Here is a 6,000-nt window from a genome sequence, read left to right as displayed (position 1 = left end):
GAGGTCTCTTTATGCATACATCTATGTATCACATGAACATGAACTAGAATTCTTTCTAGATCAAAATTCAGATCTATGTATGCAATTACATATCAACTATATGTTCTAAAATTAAATACAAATCAAATTTTAGATTTAAAAATCTATTTATACATCTCATGTATTAAGAAAAAATTTAATTTTAAAATTTTTTCAAAAATATGTATATCAAAATTCAGCATATGAAAATCCTTGGCTCTAATACCACTGTTGGAATTTGGGGTTTGGTGCATGCATATATATTTTAAAAACTTTATTTTTTAAATACTGCAGTGAAAAATAAGATTAAAATATTTTTAATCTGAATTATGGATGCATGAAAATATAAAACCACATGCATTTATCTCATATGCTGAAATTAATATATGCTGAATTCAGATTGTGATCAAATCACATACCTGTTTCATAATCCTTTTCTTTGAATCTGGATCTGAAAGAGAAGAGATTCTCTCTTAGCCACATAAGTATCTGATCTCTATGAGTATCCACTCAGGATCAGCTTGGAACAGCCTTCTTTAATCTGAATTTTGGTTCTCCAAAATTCTGTCTGTTGAATCTAAACGAAGTCTGGATCACGATCAACACTTGATCTTTCTCCTTGATCTTCTTCTTCTCCTCTTCTCTAGAGTTTCTCCTTATTTTATGCTACTACAAAACACCAGCAACCAACAAATTATTGGATGCCCAACACCTTGGGTGTGGAACTCTTTGGGACTCGCATCCCAAGGGATAGGGGTGTAAAACGTCCAAGAGAAGAGAAAGGGAGAGGAAGAGAGGGCATGGGGAGAGCCTTTGGGTATGAGGGGCTGCTGGTTTGAATTCTCTAGGGCTCTTAGGAGAGGTCTCTTTAAATGGACACAAGGATTGAATCCTATTCAATCACATAATACAAGTCCTACTTGTATTGGGTTTTTTATTAACTTAAGTTATCCAACTTACTTTAGGAGATCCTTTAGGCGCCAACAATTGGGACCCTTGCATCCATAATTAGACATCCCAAAATATATCCAAGAGATGCCTCATAAGAGAACTAAAAGCCTTCTAATCAATAGACACGCCCAACTTGATCAAATCAAGATGGCGCTCAAAAATAACTATTAAGAAAATTAATTAGAGACTTGCACCCTTAATTAATACAATCTATAACCTTAGACACACAATAATTGAAGTCTCATAAATTTATTTATGTAGATTACTAGCAGGCTATTAAGTTAGTATTATCTTATCAAATAAGTAATCCCAACGGAAAGAAGAATTGGGTCTAACCATGTGCTAGCAAGGTTATCATGAACCCAATGAGTTTCTCTAAACCCAATTGATACTTCATAAGCTCAATTACTTATTTCAGGCCTAATCTTTTTATTGTGTGATCTCATAGGTTTAATTCTATCTGATAGTGAGATATACAATGATCTCTATCATTGTATCATTGAAACTCTTTTCAATGGGTCAGAATAATTTGACTCTAACTCAATAAGGATTGTCGATCCAGAACGATCCTAGTGAGCTCTCACAATCTACCAGTGACACCTAACAAATATAGTGGTAACCCAGTCAAACTGAAATAAATCTCTAGGTATAGTTAACTTAAAATTCAGTCTCTCTATCGTGAGTCCCGACTAGATGGCAGATCATGGATAAATCATCAAACCTCAATATCAGTCATATGATAGATTCAATTAGCTCAAGTTCAGTTGTAACTTTTATGAAAACTCTTTTCATCAATTATACTACTATGGCCATAGATTTTTGGACTTAGCCTTTCAAATCTCATAGGACTACTCCTCTCTATCAAGATTGATAGATCCTATCTTGATGTGTGCCCCACTCCTACAGTAGACCAACTGTCGTCAACATCCACCACAAGAGCTCATTGAGATCCATATTTATGTGTTAGTCAAATTTCAGCAGTCTTACTGCGAGTAGTGATACTATCTCAAGTCAAAGGACCAGTCATACAACTACAGCATCGAGATAATCACTGATGATTGAATAAAAATTTAAGTGATCTCTCGTATGGTCACGTTCAATACTAGTTGTTCTCTAACAACCATCCGTACTCATCATCATGTATCTCTACACAGTAGATTAGAGACTCATCTATCTCGAAGGAAGCAATTTGTGCATCAATCTATCCAGATCTATCACCATCCTCATGATGATCCTATGATCGAAGTATTTAATAATTAAATATATGTTTCTAATTCTCAATACTTTGAGAATATGTATCGAAACTAATTCTATTGACGATTCAAGGATACATCATACTTGAATAAAAAAAAAATACCTTTTTATTGATCATATCAATATATTAAGTACCGAATTGTATCCTAGAATTATTACAATATGTCAGCCATATTGACTTTAGAATATACATCTGACATATTCTTCATTGCAACTATGCTCATGGAGCCACCACCCAAACCTCCCTATTCTTAGGTTATATGGTTGAAGAAGCCCTATTTGTTCTTTATTACAACCACAGTCATGGTGCCACCACCCAAAACTCCCTGCACACTAACCTTCCTGCCACCACCTCACCACCACCAAGGGTAGACTAGAGTTGTAGGCATTTAAAATCATGAAAGTCCCTTATAATAGCACCAACATGCTAGAACCCTAGTCATTTAAAGTGATATGTGATAGATTAGCTATGGAAAGTTCTAGAAATCATCACCACTACTTCTAGATACAATGATCGACATTCACCACCTCAACTTTGAGGAACCCTAGCTATGCAAGTTACTTGTGCTTCTCGTATTGAGGTCTCTCTCTACTATAACTATTCTACATGCATGTCCTCTTTCTATCTCTACTAGAAATGGAAATAGTTTGAAAAGCTAAAATCATTCAAATAATAAATCTAAGAGAAGTTTGTCCTCTTTGTTTTAAACCTTTTGAAATTCATCAACATTTGAAAAATATTAGTTGTTTATGTAAGTTCTTGAATTTTTTTTGTCACTTGATGAAATGGGTTTTCTACTTATTATGTATTAGTATCCACCCACAGAGGCCTAAACTATTAGAAAATTGCTACAATTTCATACGTGTAGTTTAAAATTTTTTAAATATCTATACGGCTGAAATAAATAATTAAAATAATTTTAATTTACATACGTACCAGATCTAATCTGAAAATTATAGTAAAGATCTAGATACAAGCAAGTAACCATGATTTGAAATCTAAAAAAAAAAAATAAATCATTAGAAAAAACAAACAAAGATTTGATCTCCATACCTCAGATCCTGTGGATGTCTCGAGTTTTGATCATTGCCGTGCACGCGCCCGACCTCTACTGGTATCTACACAAAGTTGTCTAATTGGAGCATGAGGTCATCGACGTGCTAGCACCTTACAGATCTCTTTCCTCATCCTTGGATCTTGATCTCTTCTTCTAGATCTTGTAGAAGAAGATCGCGGTGCGAACTCTTTCGCACAGATCCGACGGGATCTGAACTAGATCACTATGAAGAGAAGAAAAATTTTTCCTCTTATCTTTTTCTCTCTCTTTTTATTCTCTTAGATTTGATCTCTATCAGATCTGGATGTTGGATGAAGGGGAGAAGGGAGGAGGAGGCGTTGGGAAGAATTTTTGATGTAAGAAAGAAAGATTCTCCTATTCTCTCATGCACACCTCCCCTTCTTTTATTTTTATCGCATCAACCCGATCTCTCATGCCCAAACCCTTCTTAATGCCTTAATAGATCAATCCAATCTGATCTTGGGCATCTAAATCACAAATAAGGATGAGATTAATTGAGATAAGAGAAGGAGGAAGAAAACAATCTCATGCACACAATTAGCGCACGTCCCACATTCTCCAATTTTTTTGTCATACAAAAATATTCTTTCACACTCCAAAAAAATAGATTTCTATACTATTTTAAATTAAATTCAAATAAAAAAAAATTGAAAGAAAAGAAATTCTAGATAAGGTGGGGTGCCAACTATTGTCTCCCCCTCTCCTTCACGTGCGCAAGAAGAAAGGAGCTTGAGAAAAATAATACCTCACTTTTTTTTTGATATGATTTTTATAGAGAGAATCTAAAAAAACTTGGGCTCTCTGAGTCATGATTCATCTAGTTCAAGTTGGGCCTTAATCGATTCAAATCGAGTCCAAAACAAGCTGAATTCAAAAAGACTATCAGCCTGATCCATCAAGCCTGAAATCCAAATCTAATTTGGATAATTAAACTCAATTAGTATTAAATTAAATTAAATATAATTAAATTAAATTTATTTTAAATTAATTAATATTTAATTCATAATTTAATCAATCTCAAAAAAATTATAGCATTTTCAATTAAGTCCATGTACTAACAATTAGCAGCTGCCAAATTGTAATACTTACAAATTAGAAGTTTCTAAAATTAAATTATCAATCCAATTGATAATTCGAATATGATCCAAGTCATTAATCAGGTCATGCTCTTTTTGTGTGTGATCTTTAGATTCTATTCTGTCTGGTAGTGAGATATACCATAATTTCTATCACAGTATCATCGAAACTCTTTTCGATGGGCTGAAATGATTTCAACTCACCTTAACAAAGATCGTTGATCTGAAAATGATCTTAGTGAGTTCTTACGATCCACTAGTGACGTCTAGCAACATGTAGTGGCAACCCAACAAAAAAAAAAGAGAACCTCTAGATGCAGTTATCGTGTGATATAATTTCTCTATCGTGAGTTCCGACATGACGTAGGTCATGGAGAACTCATAAACCCCTTCGTTAGTCATATACTAGATTGGCTCGACTCGAGTTCATTTGTGAATTTATGAAAACTATTTTTTAGTATTCATACTTACTCTGACCAGAGATTTTCTGAACTCAATCTTACGAATCGTATAGGACTTCTCCTTTTCTACCAAAGATGATAGATTCTATCTAGGTGCATCCTACTCCAAATAGCGAATCTGAACCTATAATGACCAACATACATAGCAAGGATCCGAATGGCTAGGACTAAGAGAATGTGTAGTTAAACTAAGTAGCTTGCTGCAAATAGCCAACACACCGTAGGTCAAAGGACCAGTCACACTACTGCAGCATCGAGAAGATCACTGACGAGTGAGTAAATATCCAAGTGGTTTCTCATGTTGGTCACGTTCAGTGCAAGTTGTTCTCTAACAACCGTTTGCACTCTCACTCCAGTGTCTCTATACTGCAGACTCGAGACTCATTTGTCCTAAAAGAGTATCCGTACATCGATCTTGAATGGATTAATCACTGTCTCTATGACGATCCTTCGATTGGGAGCATTCAAAAATTAACACTAATGATGTATATCTCAAATTCTCAACATCTTGAGAATATATAAAATTATTTTTATTAATTTTTAGAAAAATCAAGGACACATAAATATGATTGGTTATAAAGACTGCCCATCAAGTATAAAACATGCCTAGAAAAAGTATGTGTCAGTCAAGATTGACTTCTAGGATACACATCTAACATAAACCCTATTGCTTATTTGTTGGTTTGTTGATTTTGGCATTGATATAACTAAGGATTTTTTGGGGTTTGTTTTTTGGGTTTTAGATAAGTTTTCTAGATCTTGTTTTAATTGTTGAGTTGATATTATTTTAGTGAAATTATTTAAATGGGTACTTTACCCAATATTTTATTTAAGATTTAATTAGAAGGATGCATTGCATTTTGGTTAGGAGAAAGCTAAAATCTCTACCATCAACTTGCTTGTTTTCTTTGATTTTTTGGATTAGTGTAATGCATGTGATGAGTTCACATTTATTGTCTTATGCTGTCAATTATGGTTCGCTTAGCTTTTCTATCAATATAGGTCATCCTTTGCTTAATTATTGTTGATGAGAAATAGATGTTCATAGTATTTTTATCTAGATAATATTCTCTTGGTAATTTTTATTTGCACATTATATTGTTCATTTGTTAAGTTAATTTGTTCAAGACCATGCTTATACTTGTGTGTGGTTGTGTGCTA

The sequence above is a fragment of the Elaeis guineensis genome, chromosome 4 (genome assembly GCF_000442705.2).
Source record: "Elaeis guineensis isolate ETL-2024a chromosome 4, EG11, whole genome shotgun sequence".
In the NCBI taxonomy this organism is placed as follows: domain Eukaryota; kingdom Viridiplantae; phylum Streptophyta; class Magnoliopsida; order Arecales; family Arecaceae; genus Elaeis; species Elaeis guineensis.
This window is presented reverse-complemented; position numbering follows the sequence as displayed.